This window comes from Xenopus laevis, chromosome 5S (assembly GCF_017654675.1).
Source record: "Xenopus laevis strain J_2021 chromosome 5S, Xenopus_laevis_v10.1, whole genome shotgun sequence".
Classification (NCBI taxonomy): domain Eukaryota; kingdom Metazoa; phylum Chordata; class Amphibia; order Anura; family Pipidae; genus Xenopus; species Xenopus laevis.
Window position 1 is genome coordinate 115,518,813 of NC_054380.1, and position 17,123 is coordinate 115,535,935.

Below are 17,123 nucleotides of genomic sequence, written 5' to 3' on the forward strand. Positions count from 1 at the left end.
GCATGGAATATGCTTTTGGTATTAAGGATGATTCAGGTGTTAGTACTCAGTGAAAAGGAATCTTCTTTGTGCTCAGAGCAGTCAAACACATTGTTATGAACTGACATTTATACCTGCTAATCTTTGTTCAAGTTTTTACCTTAGCAACCATCCAGATGTTTAAATAAGAGACTAGAAGATGAATAAAGGAGAGCTGGAATAGAAATATAAGTTATACAAATTAACTATAACAATAAAATTGTAGCCTCACAATATCTTTTGGCTTCTGGGGTCAGAGACTTCCATTTGATGGTTTGATAGAAGCAGAAGAGAAAGACAAATTATTCAAAAAAACTATTTAAATGGTGACCCATTGAAAAGTTGTTTAGAATTGGACTTTCAATAATAAATTAAAAGTATATATAAAGGTGAGAGCATTCCATATAAGCTGGCCATCCATCTAGAGATCCTCTTGGTTGGTGCTGTAACTAGGGTTGCCACATTTTCTGGAAAAAAAAACGGCCTTCCTATTATCTTTTTTTCCCTATTAATAACATTGGGATCAACCATCATTTTTACTGGCCAGGCCTGTAAAATACCGGCCAGGTGGCAACCCCAGCTGTAACCCTAGCTGGCTAAACACTGTCCCAGTTCAGTAGGCCATTACTTAGGCCCCAAACTCATGCCAATAATCCATTAACTCTGTCTCCAGATTTACCGATAGCATTGACCTGTATATAAGTCTTTACTTATTCTGATTTCACTCCCCCCCCCCCCGTAACTTGGCATATTTCTGTACCCCAGGTCGTAAGAAGGATAATGGGAGGGAAAAAGGGAAAACTGGCTGTTCAGGGCAAGGTTACTTTTACAGGTTAAAAGGACACAAATGCTTTTTTACTAACACCAGGCAAGTCTGTCCAACAATAATAACCCTTAAGCTGGCCATAGACGCACAGATCCTATCGTACGAATCGAGGATTCGTACGATTTTCGGATCGTGTGTGGAGAGTGCCGACATCTTTTGTCCAGTGGAGATCAGTCGTTTGGTCGATCAGACAGGTTTGATTTTGAACCGACCGATCCCGCCGGAATCCATTGCGCATCGTAATCGGATCGTTCGGCCATACAGCCGAACGTTCAGATTATCCCCGATATAGCCTTGCTCGTTAATGGCATATTGGGGAAAGATCCACTCGTTTGGCGATGTCACCAAACGAGCGGATCTTTGCGTCTATGGCCACCTTCACCAATCAGAAATTTTGTTTAATTAGTCTCCCTGCAGAAAGCTGATCAAAGCTGAATGCTGATTGGTACCTAGACTGATTGCTGATTGTTGATTACCGCATAGTGGCAACATTGCTTGGTATTAGTAAATGAGTATCACTGAAGTATTCCTATCCTAGTCACTAGTGATGGGCGAATTTCGCGCGAAATTCGCGAAACGGCGAAAAATTCGCGAAACGGCGCCGGCGTCTGGTTTTCGACGCCGGCGCCCGTTTTTGTTTTTTCCGCGGATTTTCGCGGGCGTTTCGCGAATTTATTCGCTGGCGGCGAATCGCGCAAATTTGCAGCGAATTCGCGCCTGGCGAATAAATTCGCCCATCACTACTAGTCACCCTAGGGACTTTGGTGTCCTGGTTACAGCATTATTCCATTCCCTGGACTTTGGTTCCTGTGGATAACAGGGATAGGGGCAATGGGGAAATCTAATAAGAGTCATACATAGACAAATCTTTGCATAAGAATGTAAATTACGTAATCCATCTACAGGTTCACAAAAGTTATTTTAAAGGGGAACTATCGCGAAATTGAATAGAAGCTTCCTCATAAGAAGCTTTCTAAATACAATCAATTAAAAATTCTGCATTGTTTCTGAAATAATCAAGTTTATCTTCACTATTCCTCTCTCAGCATCTGTTTCTCTTCATTCTGTCTTCATGCAGCAGTTGAGTATTAGATGAATGATCCAATATATCTTATAGGGGGGTCTACATTTCCTAGCAGATGTATTAGAGCTCACTCAAATAACTGATTCCAGTACAAAGAAAATCTAACAAAATAATTGCCTTTTGCACAAATCCTGCATATAGAGAGACAGGATTTCTGGTGATTTTAATAGAGTGAGCTCTGATACATCTTCTAGGCAAAAGGAGCCCTCCTATAAGATATATTGGATCATTCATCTGACACCCAACTCCTGAATTAAGACAGAATGTGGAGAAACAAATGCTGAGAAAGGAATAGTGAAGATAACTTTGATTATTTCAGAAACTGTACCGTTTTCATTGATTGTATTTTGAAAGTTTCTTATTTCAATATGCTGAAGCTAATATTAAATTTTCATTTTCGCGATAGTTCAGGCAAGTGAAAAGTGTTTGGTATAAAGGAAAAACGATTTACCTTTCCTGTAAATCCTGTAAAAAATCTAAATGTTTTGATAAGGGAATAATTTGAATGCAAGAAGGAAAAGTTTTATAAAGAGGAGAATTGTAAAAAATAAGGGAGACATTCTGTAATTTAAGGAAGGAAAAGGGAGAGGTCACACCAAGACGCAAATGATGGGCAAGTGAAATGTATTGAAAGGGATGGACTAAAAGGATGAGCTGTGCTTTTCTGTGGCTAAACAGCAGACATCTCATGTCTCTCTCATGCTGCTCTAAACCTGCATTCTGCTGTTCCTTCCAGCACTTTATGGCTTTATTGCTTGCAGTTTGGAAGCTATTGCAGCATGTGCTCTATACAATGTGTAAATCTGGCCTTAATGATGCAGGAGGTGCAGCTGCTATTGACTCTCAGCTTGGGGGGGGGGGGTTGCTGCTCTATTTGCAGTCAAGAGCCTCTGTCACCAAACTGGATGTCTATCTGCAAAAAACCAAGGTCAGTCCAAGGCATCTCACTAAGGGATGAATATCAAAGTTTTCTCTATTTCAGTCAAAGGGATCTTTTAGTATAATAAATGCATGTAGAGTATAGTTGTCCAGCTTGAAAACCTTCAGCCAATTACTACAAATCCCATCACCCACTGACTGGGAATACTGGCAGTTATAGTGCAACTCGGGGAATTGAGGTTGAATATCTCGGATATTTATACTAAATACTCATTTAGTTTTTATCAACATATCCCCAGTGGTGTAAGGGTGATGCTAAGGGCCCAGGGTAAATGCACTCCCTGCCATACTCTTAAGCTGGCCACAGATGCAAAGATTCGATTGTACGAATCAACGTACGATCATACTTTCCCATCTCCTGACCTGCCACTAACCATTCCGATCAAATAAAGTAGTAAAAGAACAGATCATTTGATGTTCTGTCCCTGACAGCAATCGTATGAAAGTTATGTCCGACTAAAGCTACTGAAAATCGTATGATCGGCAATACATGCAGAGATATTACCCGCAGCCGACATAAATCTTTTACCCTGTCCAATCGACCAAATGACCGATCTCCGCCGGACAAAAAATGTCCGGACTCTCTACACATGGTCCGAAAATCGTATGAATCCTCGATTCCTACGATCAGATCTTTGCGTCTATGGTCAGCTTAAGGCACACAGGCTAAAGGGCTTAATTTGCTCTCAGCTTGCATATTTTTGCAGGCTGAGAGAAGAGGATCTGCTCAGTGCCCCTGCTCCATTGATGTGGATCCAATCAGCCTGTGTGCACAAGCCCGGATTTGTGGAGAGGCCACCAAGGCCCGAGCCTACGGCAGCAGGATTTTAGGGGGCGGCATGCTGCCCAACCACACCCATATTGGTTCAGAAACACTGGGGCATATTCTGGGCTCTCTGCCAAAAGCCAATTAAGTTTCAGAAACGTTGTATCTATTTCTGGCTGTTCAGTGCAGGAGATTAAAGAGAAAGTCAGGACATTTCAGTAACAATCTGGGACTGTAGGTTGAGCTGTTAAAACCGGGACTGTCCTTCGAAAAACGGGACAATTGGGAGGTATGTCTCCTGCCAGCAGCTACTTTTGTTATGAGACCATTTCTAAGCAAACCTCTAAATCTCCCTTCTGAGCTGGGTTTTTACATACTGCATGCTATGGTATATTTACTGCTGTAACAGCCATAACAGGCTTGTCTTAACTTGAAATTACTGGGCACCATTTTAGGGCCCTCCTACATTCTGAGTCTATACATACTGACCCTGCTTATGAATCAGTGCCTCCTGTCCTGGGCCGCTCAGCACTCACATTTTGCTCACTAGCCATTGGTTGGGGATCACTGCTCTATAGAGTAGCAATCCTTGACTCATCTAGCTGCCCATGGAAGATGAAATGTGCCTCTTTATAAACCGTAGGGGTCAGTGACGCCCCCTCCCCTAAAACACTAAATTGTTGTTTAGTCCATTGCACAACAATGCAAGTAATGTAGTTAAATCAATTGTAACTCCTATTTTGCAATTTAGAGCTTTGAAATCTTGTTTCGTTTTATGTAAACCAGATTGAATGTTATGAAAACAATGACTTCCAAGATAGTGTACACACTGCAGGAAAAGGGAATAATATAACCTATTTATATGTATCTTCCATTTTTATGAATGATATATATATATATATATATATATATCTATAGTGAAATTTGTATTGGAAAAGGGGTATATTGATTATAATAAATTACATGTATAGAATCTTATATTCAGAATCTTTGGGACCTGGGGGTTTTCTGCTAAAGGTTTTTTTCCATAATTTGAATAACCTTGACATAAGTCTACTAATTTAATCATTTAAACATTAAATAAAGCCAATGGGATTGTTTTGCCACCAGTAAAAGAGAAGAAATAATATAGTATTGCTTGCTTAACAAGGACTCTGTTGAAAAAGGCCTTTTGAGCTTTCTGGATATCTGGCAGGATCAGTCAACAGCTATTAGTATAGTGTGTAGATTGTATGCTTCATTGAGCAGGGTTCTCTTTACCTCCTATATTGATCAGTAGTTGTATGCAATGTCGGTCTAGGCTGGTGGGACATCGGGGGGCAGGCCCTTGTAGGCCCTACTGATCTTTGAGTGCTACAGCCCTAACCCCCAATCAGTAGTGAATGGTACATTGGACACACGGTGGGTGCCCAGGGTGTTGGAGGCAGGCAGTAGGTTTTAAGAGTAAAGGGAACAGTTCATGACTGGGGTGGGGGGCCCCTGAGGTGGCAGCCTTAGTGGGCCCCAGACACCCCATTCCAATACTGATTGTATCTAATCTGACTGGTTACTGTATCCTCCCATTTATTGTTCAGTGCTGCTAAATATGTTGGCGCACATTATAAATTAGTGATAATAATTATGAATGCAGATCAAACAATAAGGTTTACCCCTAAATGACAAAGCTCAAAATCTACAACATGTCTTCTTTTTTCCCATTAAATGTTACCCATGGCTTATCTCTACATCTTAGCACCATGCAAGGGTCAGTGCTCTGCTGGCAGACTGAGTACAAATGCTGCTGCTTTGATGTTACAAAAGGAACAAGGCACAGTTCTCAGTCCCTGTTTCCAAAATTAGAGATATGTTGGGTAAGTGCTAAAATGCTCCACTTGATACATGAAAGGGGCAGTCTGGGTGGGGGCTGCCGGTTTTGCAGCCTTGAGATTATCAGTGTGCCCAGCAGGGATCTGTTGAGTGACATAGTCAGGATAATGTGTTTCCTGGTGGAAGTGTGAAGATCATTAGCTTAGTGTGTGGGGAAGTGGTCTCTCCTCTATAGCTGAGGTCTTTTATCTAATGCTAATGACGGTCTCACTGCCTTGTCTGCACTTCCTAGACATCAGCACAGTTCCCTAGTCTCCCTTGTTTTCACACAGAGCCTTGGACTGGCCTAATGGAAACACAAAAACAGCTTTGATAGCAGATCCCAATCTATTTGATCACACAGCTGGCTACCTACAACCTATCCCTTCCCTGACCTATCCCTGCTATAACCTACATTGCTCCACAACTATTTCCAAGTAGCACACCTGGTATCACATTTTCAATATGTTCATCGCCACATATATTAAGGCCAATAAAAACTATTTTCAGTTATTTATTAAGGTAGATAAAACTGTGCATCCCCCAAACCACCCTTTGTTGACTTGCAAGGGACTTAGCTGCATGCGTGTCTGCAAGTGCTTGTAAATGCCAGTCGCAAACAGTGGCGTAACTGTAGAGGAAGCAGATCTCCGTATTGCGGCAGGCGGCGGGGTCAGCTTCCTTTATAGCCACTAAAATTTGTGTGTCTGCTGCTGGGCCCAGCGCCTCCAAAGATTTTTTGAGGGGGGCCAAGTGCCAAGTCGTTATGCCACTGGTTGGCAGTTGGGAGTTAGCCAGTAAAACACCAGCCAAGGCAGGGGCTGGTATTACAAATTTACTGGCAATGTAGCTGCCTGTAAATTTGTAATACCCTTAAAAAAAAGCCCTTGGCCCGCCCTCAATTCGATTAGAACTTACCTTTTTTTTCCCTTCTGGCCATCACAAGATATGGCCCTTTCCCCTTTTGCAGCACATTGATTGGCTCCACCCCTTTTTCATCATGGAACGCCCCTTTTGTTTTCGCCTCCCCATCGGCCAGTAAAAACTTTTAGAAATGGTGGCAACCCTAGGTAGATCCCGATCTACCTTTTGGGCACCCCTGTCTACACAATAGTAGCCATACATATAAAAAAAATCTGGAACCCATGGAATCAGTACATAAACTCTTTAGGTAATGGTTAAATGGCAAAAAGAAAATCCCTTATGACTGTATTACTGTTGCAACTGATCTAGGCTGGGAATTATTAGAAAGAGCTAAAAATCGATGGAAATTAAAGGAAATGGATTGTTTATTCATTAGTAGAGACTTAGCAATAACTTATTGTTGGAATCTGCTTATATGTTTGATATAACTATGTTTTACTGTGTATTATTATTTTAAACCCCATTTTCTCCATCTCCATTTTCTCTTCTGTACCCTACACCTTTTTCCCATATAAAAATAATAAAGAAAGAATTGAAAAAAAAAGAAAAAACACAGTCTTGTATGAGGATGTCACATTAGACCAGTCAATGCCCTGATCTTAGCCTGAGAATTCCTGGGGTTATCTGAAAATTGAAGCAGCTTCCAAATAACCTGGGCAATGTGGTACAAATCTACCTGGAGAATGGCCAAAATTGCTTCTTAAAAGTGTTCAAAGCTAGTACAGATATGGGATCCGTTATCCAGGAACCCGTTATCCAGAAAGTTCCAAATTACGGCAAGGTTGCCTCCCATAGACTTCATTATAATAAAGTAATCCAAATTTTTAAAAATGATTTTCCTTTTCTCTGTAATAATAAAGCAGTACTTGATTCAAACCAAGATAGAATTAATCCTTATTGGGAGCAAAACCAGTTTATTGGGTTTATTTAATGTCTGCATGATTTTCTAGTAGAGTTAAGGTATGAAAATCCAAATTACCAAAGTTATCCGTTATCCAGAAAACCCCAGGTCCCAAGCTGGATAACAGGTCCCATACCTGTGCACACTTACCCTGTTAGTGCTGCAAAAATTGTGGAAAGTTGTGGAAAACTGTGGCCAACATGTACAGGGTTAAATGTCAGTTCCTTTGGAAGAATAGTGTAGTGCCTCTACCAGCAGAGGGCCCCGTGCAGCAATAGGGATTCCCAGGTAGAAAAATAAGGGGCTGATTCACTATGGGTCGAATATCAAGGGTTAATTAACCCTCGATATTCGACTAGGAATTGAAATCCTTCGACTTCGAATATCGAAGTCGAAGGATTTAGCGCAAATGCTACGATCGTACGATCGAAGGATTATTCCTTCGATCAAACGATTAAATCCTTCGAATCGAACGATTCGAAGGATTTAAATCCAACAATCGAAGGAATATCCTTCGATCAGTGGCGTAACTAGATATTACTGGGCCCCACAGCAAATTATTTTTCAGGCCCCCAAAATTTTTAGCAGTTGACTTGTTTTACCAATATTTATTGAAACTGTATATGAATTAGGGCCTCGTGGGGCCCCTATACCTCCTGGGCCCCCCTGCAGGCGCAGGGTCTGCTTCCTCTATAGTTACGCCCCTGCCTTCGATCAAAAAAACGTAGGCAAGCCTATGGGGACCTTCCCCATAGGCTAACATTGACTTCGGTAGCTTTTATATGCCGAAGTAGGGGGTCGAAGTTTTTTTTAAAGAGACAGTACTTCGACTATCGAATGGTCGAATAGTCTAACGATTTTTACTTCGAATCCTTCGATTCGAAGTCGTAGTCGAAGGTCGAAGTAGCCGATTCGATTGTTCGAAGTAGCCCAAAAAATACTTCGAAATTCGAAGTTTTTTTACTTCGAATCCTTCACTCGAATTTAGTGAATCGGCCCCCAAGTGTTTCAGTGCAAAATCACACAAACATTCCTGCCTATTTGGGTTCTGGTCCCCAGTTCACCATTGCAGAATTATAGGTAAATTAAAACTTTGCTTTATCAGACATTCTGCTTCAGCTTTAGTAGTATATAGGAAAATAAATGGGTACAGTTTATAAATAGCTTTATTTAAGTCTGTGCATGTTAGAGTTCTACACGTACACTTCAGTATTTTACTAACAAGTTGCTGATTGCTGCAGAGTAATTAGTCAGAAATTAATCAAATGAAAGTCTCTGTGCCCTATATTTAGCCTAAAGATAACTTGTTTGATATAGCAAGTAATATGAATTGTTCCACAGTGAGCCAGAGCTGCACATAGAGAAGGTGCCCAGGCAATGCAGGAAGTTCTTAGGGGGATTATGTGTCCCCAAAGAAGCCCTGTGATGGTAGGGGCCTCAGAAGTCCTTTTTGATTTACATTAAAACAAGCCATAAAGCTGTCAGGGCATGCTGGGAGTTGGTGTTCCACAACAGCATTCTAAAGCTATCAGCTGACATGCCATTAAAATTTCCCAAAATAAGGCTGAGGTTCCCATTCTGTGGAGCTAGCACCCAATGGGTGGTTGCAGCATTAAACAGTAGGGCCCTGCTTAAACATTAGTCAACATAACATTTGGGTTAAATGTAAATGCTTTCTTCTGGGACAGAATACTGTAACTCAAAGCTGTGTAGCATTTACATGAAGCGGCACAAACTTTTCTGATAACGCACATTCAAGGGCTGGATTATGAGGGCCATAAGAAACCCTTATATATAAGCACTGGTGGCTCTTATAGCTATGTTAATGCCTTCCTGACTTCAGTCTGCACTAAAGGGAGAGTAAACAAATGGTGGATCTAAAGGGGATGTGTAGCCAGAAAATCTGACTGATATCATTTGATTTGTGCACTATTTTATTATATCAAGTCTCCAGTAACCTCTATTAGCACTTTTTATAATGATAGTGAGGCAGTTAGTCCATTTATGGATGGGAGGCTAATGGATGCTTACAGCTGCCCTTCTGCAAGTCCTACATACAGTATGATTTCTAAATACTTCCTATGGGAATGCCGTGCTTCCTGCCAGAAACAAGGCTCACAGGTTAGACACACACTCAGCGGCTCGGCCTTTTGATGTGGAGTTGACAATTACGGCAGAACAGGTCCTCATTAGCACATCAAACAGGGTGTATGAAAAGCTGGAGGCACCTTTCCTGTGGGTCTGCTGGCTCCTGCTCCTGCCTTAGTACAAACACTGAAGTAATTACAGGAAACGTCCCAAGCCACAGGAGGAGGACACCAGCCTTACCTCAACCCACACTAGCCCAGCTCCAGCTCATATTAACATTTGTTTGCACAGAGCTCGATCCCTAGCTCCAGGACATGATTATTTCCGAAATCCAAAACTACCCTACAGTATGCATGTTCATAGCTTGAGGGGAAGCATGGCCACCCCAGCATCTGGTTAAAGATTTAAAATAAATGATAAAAAAAAAAGCCAAATATCAAGGGGAAGTCTGAGCTGCCATATTATATCCTTTTAGATGTAACTACCTTAGTTTATTTTCCAATTCTGAACTGACATTTGTGTTGTATATGAAATTCATGCAATGTAACGGTGTACTCTCTGTGTTTCTGTTTCACTAGGATGGATGAGTAATTGCTGTTTTTAAAGGAATTGTTCAGTATAAAAATAAAAACTAGGTAAATATAGGCTGTGCAAAATAAAACATGTTTTTAATATAGTTTGTTAGGCAAACATGTAATATGTAAAGGCTGGAGTGACTGGGTGTGTAACATAATAGCCAGAAGACTACTTCCTGCTTTGCAGCTCTCTTGGTTTCCATTGATTAGTTACCAGGGAGTAACCAATCAGTGACTTGAGAGGGGGTCACATGGGTCATAACTGTTGCTTTTGAATCTGAGTTAAATGCTGAGGATCAATTGCAAACTCACTGAACAGTTATGTCCCATGTGGCCCTTCAAGTCGCTTAGAGAACTGAAAAGCAGGAAGTTTGGTTCTGTTCTGTTACACATCCACTCAATCCAGCTTTTACACATTATTTACCCAGTTTTTATTTTTAAACGGAATTGTTCCTTTTACATATATTCTGCAGTTTCGAGCAACATTAGAGAGTATGCAGCAAACATACAGAATGTACAGTATATAAATATAAACATGGAAAACATCTGACTTTTCAAACACTAGCTGTGCTCTTTTTTAAAGAATGACAAACCTTCCTTGAGAAAGAGCATCTTCAAAAGGACCCGCACTGCAATAAGTTGCAAGTTCTGTTTTTATTGTGTGCATTCTGCGCAAGGAGAAATCCTCGAGAAAAGTCCCAATGTGGGCTAAAAAGTTTGTTGTACAGAGTGCGGTTGGTGGAATAATATATATATATATATATTTCTCAAGTACCTGTGTGTCTACAAACAATTGCAAACCTTTGTGGTGTTTTTTAGACATATGCCCTTAAGGTGGCCATAGACGTAGAGATACGCTCGTTTGGCGATGTTGCCAAACGAGCGGATCTCTCCCCGATATGCCCACATTGAAGTGGGCGATATCGGGCTGATCCGATTGTGGGCCCCAGGGCCCAACAATTGGATCAGGATGGATCTGATACGGGCGGTCGGATCGTGGGACCACATAGATGCACAGAGGCGGACGCGATACAACAGGATTATTTAACCTGCCCCATTGAGATGATATAGATCGGGGAAGCCTGTCGGATGACCCCACACACGGGCCAATAAGCTGCAGACAGACCGAGTAGAATAAGCAAATAAATCTAATTTTTAAAAATGAATTAGTTTTTCTCTGTTGCAATCAAACAGTAGCTTGTATCTGGTGGTGAATCCATATTGGTGGCAAAACAATCCTGTTGGGTATGTTTAAATGATATTTAGCAGACTTAAGGAATGGAGATCTAAATTACAGAAAGATCCCTTATCTGGAAACCCAGAGATCCCAGGTACTCCAACTAATAGATACCATATCTGTACAAGAATAAAGTAGCCACTTAGGTGTTGCTGGAGTAAATAGAGGGGCACGAGACATCTTTTTTTCATTCTCTAGCTAACGCAAATTTATTATACTATCTATTAGGCAGGTCTGATAGGGCCATGTTGTGATTGGCTGATGACAATGAGACAGACAAGTGAGGCGTACATCTTGTGTTCCAATAGGTGGTGCGACTCCTAAACGTATGGCCATGTTTCTCCATGGTAATTATAGAAAAAAGGGAGCCCAGCACAAAAGGAAAGGAAAAGCTACAGAGGCTGTTTATTGCCAATAGATTAGCCACAATAGTACAATTAATAACACCATGTTTATTCTGTAGAATGCTTTACCATACCAGCTCTAGAAGCTCTCTGTTTGTTTAGGATATCAGCTGCCATATTAGCTTGAGGCGACATCACTTGCTGTAGGAGTCTCTCCCTGCTCACTCATAGCTCTGGGCTCAGATTACAGCAGGGAGGGGAGAGGAGCAAACTGAGCATGCTCAAGTCTTGGAGGTTTAAGCTGAAAGAAGGAAGTCTGATACAGAAGCCCACGTGTACATAATAGAAGGAAAGAAATGTGGTGTTTCTTTTGACAGAGGACTCAGATCAGCATTACTTTGAGGGTTTACTGGTCTATTTATCTTTCTGATAAAGCTTACTTAATTTTAGCCTTTCCTTGTACTTTAACCCTTTAACCGCCAAGCACGTACGGCGTACGTGCTGGCGGTTCAGGGCTCAGGCTGCCAAGAACGTACCATGTACGTTCTCCTGCAGCTGAGCCCTACACTCTGCATCGGCGGCTTTTGCCGCCTCCGCAGAGTGTCAGAAGGGTTGACAGCCCCCTGGGCAACAAGGCTGGGGGGCTGTCGAGTCGGATCTGCGACACGATTGTCGCAGATCCGACTTCAAAGACGCAAATGCGCTGGAAAAAGCGCTGCTGCGTCATACTCACCTCTTCCTTCCTGAACAGCCGCCCACACACTTCCTGCTGCGCAGTAACTCTGCAGACACGCTGCTCTGGCTGCCTCTATCTGTTCAAGCGATCCTCCTGCTACAAAAACGGTAAGTGCACGTTTTTTTACCCACTTACCTGCATTTACACATACCTACAGTACATTTATACACTTACACAAACATTTTAGTAAAAATTTGTATTTTTTATTTTTTATTTTAGCACACTTGGTCAATTTTGTACACTTATTTACACTTAATTACATGTATTTGCACACTTAGACAACTTTTATTAGTGCACAAATATGTATACACAAAAACTCACAAACAGGTTTTTGTTTTTTTTTTTACTTATTCATTGTACTGTTTGTTTTGCCTAAAAACATGTTATTTTGACAGCGTGATTATTGGATAATCGATTTCGGCCACTAATTACGCTGTCGGATCAATTATTTTGTTATTTCATTGATTTACGCTATTTTTGTGGTTTTATTGCAATTTTATCCCTGCATTATTGTTCCTTTTGAATCTTTAGTATTGTTTTGCTGTTTGGTGCTTTGGTATAGAAAGATTTATTTTACTTAGTTTGATTCGCCAGAATATATGCTTTCCAAAAATATATAGTTTTCTAGGGGTCTTTTTACATTTTGTGGGTCATACGGCACATAACGCACAGTTGGGGCTCTCTTTTCTGCAGCTTAGTTGGCCAGCGTGAAAATTCATATGCATGTTTTTCATTTGGGGTCCGTACACGCCACATACTTTGGTAAATCTTTGCATATTGGGCATCAAACTATTCAGTAGACCTCTGACGTCCATATTTAGGGTGATTTCTCTTTATACGTAAAACATTGTGTGTGATAAATGCGGCAAACTGCAACAATTTTAGGCGATTTTCAGAAATGTTGTAAAAACCTCTACGTTTAGAAAAGCTTTGCAGTTTGGTAGTTTGGTGTAGAAAGACGTCTTTATCTTTGGTGGATTCGTCAGAATGTGTACTTTCCAAAAACATATGGTTTTCGGGGGTTTTTGCTGTTAGGAGGGTCTTGAGGCACATAATATGAAGTCAATGGTCTATGTTCACAGAAGGCGAATCGGCAGCGGAGTAAATCATATGCACTATTTTCATTTGGGGTCCGCATATGCCAGCTGCCTTGGTATATCAATGCATATTGGGCATCAAACTGTTCAGTAGACCCTTGGCATCAATATTTATGGTGTTTTACAATTGTATGCAAAAAATTGGGTGAAATAAATGCGGCCAATTGCAATATTTTTAGGCAATTTCAAAAATGTAAAAACTGTTGCTTTTATCGCCAAATTTAGGAAAGGCTTGCGACTTGGTACTTTGGAGTACAAAGACATGCATACCCAATTTGGATTCGCGGGAATGTGTACTTTCCGAAAATATATGGTTTTCTGGGGTGAATGTGCATTTTTCTACCTTTGCTCCCCCCCAAAACTATGTTTATGTGTTGATTTTGCAGTACCTAAAATGACAGACCATATGGGGGTCTTCCTTTTGGGGGTCCTATATGCCACGTGCTTGGGTACACTGTACATATTGGGCATCAAACTGTTCAGAGGACCCTAGGCTTTCATATTTGGGGTGATTTCTCTTGATACCTAATAGTATGTGGGTAATACGATGCTGCAGGTTAGAAATTATGAGGTGACTTTTGGAAATGTCACCAAAATCACCAAATTTGGGAATGGTTTGCGGCTTGGTACTTTGGAATACAAAGACATGCATACTCAATTTAGATTCGTGGGAATGTGTACTTTCCGAAAATATATGGTTTTTTTGGGTGAACTTACTTTTTTCTACATTTGCCCCCCTCAAAACAATGTAAATGTGTTGATTTTGCAGTATCTGAAATGACAGACCATATGGGGTTCTTCGTTTTGGGGCCCCTGTATGCCACGTGCTTGGGTACACCTATACATATTGGGTATCAAACTGTTCAGAGGACCTTAAGCTTTCATATTTGGGGTGATTTGTCTTGATACCTAAAAGTATGTGGGTAATACAATGCTGCAGGGTCGAAATTTTGAAGTCATTTTTGGAAATGTCCCCAAAATCACCAAATTTAGGAATGGTTTGCGGCTTGGTACTTTGGAGTACAAAGACATGCATACCCAATTTAGATCCGTGGGAATGTGTACTTTCCGAAAATATATGGTTTTCTGGGGTGAACTTACTTTTTTCTACATTTGCCCCCCTCAAAACAATGTAAATGTGTTGATTTTGCAGTACCTGAAATGACAGACCATATGGGGGTCTTCGTTTTGGGGCCCCTATACGCCACGTGCTTGGGTACACCTATACATATTGGGCATCAAACTGTTCAGAGGACCCCAGGCTTTCATATTTGGGGTGATTTGTCTTGATACCTAAAAGTATGTGGGTAATACAATGCTGCAGGGTCGAAATTTTGAAGTCATTTTTGGAAATGTCACCTAAATCACCAAATTTAGGAATGATTTGCGGCTTGGTACTTTGGCGTAGAAAGACATGCATACCCAATTTGGATTCGTTGGAATGTGTACTTTCCGAAAATATATGGTTTTCTGGGGTGAACTTACTTTTTTCTACATTTGCCCCCCTCAAAACAATGTAAATGTGTTGATTTTGCAGTACCTGAAATGACAGACCATATGGGGGTCTTCGTTTTGGGGCCCCTATACGCCACGTGCTTGGGTACACCTATACATATTGGGCATCAAACTGTTCAGAGGACCCCAGGCTTTCATATTTGGGGTGATTTGTCTTGATACCTAAAAGTATGTGGGTAATACGATGCTGCAGGGTCGAAATTTTGAAGTGATTTTTGGAAATGTCCCCAAAATCACCAAATTTAGGAATGGTTTGCGGCTTGGTACTTTGTAGTAGAAAGACATGCATACCCAATTTAGATTCGTGGGAATGTGTACTTTCCGAAAATATATGGTTTTCTGGGGTGAACTTACTTTTTTCTACCTTTGCCCCCCAAAACGATGTAAATGTGTTGATTTTGCAGTACCTGAAATGACAGAACATACAAGGGGGGGTCTTCATTTTAGGGCCCCTATATGCCACGTGCTTGGGTACACCTATACATATTGGGCATCAAACTGTTCAGAGGACCCTAGGCTTTCATATTTGGGGTGATTTCTCTTGATACCTAAAAGTATGTGGGTAATACGATGCTGCAGAGTAGATATTTTGAGGTGATTTTTGGAAATGTCACCAAAATCACCAAATTTAGGAATGATTTGCGGCTTGGTACTTTGGCGTAGAAAGACATGCATACCCAATTTGGATTCGTTGGAATGTGTACTTTCCGAAAATATATGGTTTTCTGGGGTGAACTTACTGTTTTCTACTTTTGCCCCCCCAAAACGATGTAAATGTGTTGATTTTGCAGTACCTGAAATGACAGACTATATGGGGGTCTTCCTTTTGGGGCCCCTGTATGCCACGTGCTTGGGTACACCTATACATATTGGGCATCAAACTGTTCAGAGGACCCTAGGCTTTCATATTTGGGGTGATTTCTCTGGATACCTAAAAGTATGTGGGTAATACGATGCTGCAGGGTAGATATTTTGAGGTGATTTTTGGAAATGTCACCAAAATCAAAAAATTTAGGAATGATTTGCGGCTTGGTACTTTGGCGTAGAAAGACATGCATACCCAATTTGAATTCGTGGGAATGTGTACTTTCCGAAAATATATGGTTTTCTTGGGTGAACTTACTGTTTTCTACTTTTGCCCCCCCAAAACGATGTAAATGTGTTGATTTTGCAGTACCTGAAATGTCAGACTATATGGGGGTCTTCCTTTTAGGGCCCCTATATGCACATGCTTGGGTACACCTATACATATTGGGCATCAAACTGTTCAGAGGACCCTAGGCTTTCATATTTGGGGTGATTTGTCTTGATACCTAAAAGTATGTGGGTAATACGATGCTGCAGGGTAGATATTTTGAGGTGATTTTTGGAAATGTCACCTAAATCACCAAATTTAGGAATGATTTGCGGCTTGGTACTTTGGCGTAGAAAGACATGCATACCCAATTTGGATTCGTTGGAATGTGTACTTTCCGAAAATATATGGTTTTCTGGGGTGAACTTACTGTTTTCTACTTTTGCCCCCCCCAAAACGATGTAAATGTGTTGATTTTGCAGTACCTGAAATGACAGACTATATGGGGGTCTTCCTTTTGGGGCCCCTGTATGCCACGTGCTTGGGTACACCTATACATATCGGGCATCAAACTGTTCAGAGGACCCTAGGCTTTCATATTTGGGGTGATTTGTCTTGATACCTAAAAGTATGTGGGTAATACGATGCTGCAGGGTAGATATTTTGAGGTGATTTTTGGAAATGTCACCTAAATCACCAAATTTAGGAATGATTTGCGGCTTGGTACTTTGGCGTAGAAAGACATGCATACCCAATTTGAATTCGTGGGAATGTGTACTTTCCGAAAATATATGGTTTTCTGGGGTGAACTTACTGTTTTCTACTTTTGCCCCCCCAAAACAATGTAAATGTGTTGATTTTGCAGTACCTGAAATGTCAGACTATATGGGGGTCTTCCTTTTAGGGCCCCTATATGCCACATGCTTGGGTACACCTATACATATTGGGCATCAAACTGTTCAGAGGACCCTAGGCTTTCATATTTGGGGTGATTTGTCTTGATACCTAAAAGTATGTGGGTAATACGATGCTGCAGGTTAGATATTTTGAGGTGATTTTTGGAAATGTCACCTAAATCACCAAATTTAGGAATGATTTGCGGCTTGGTACTTTGGCGTAGAAAGACATGCATACCCAATTTGGATTCGTGGGA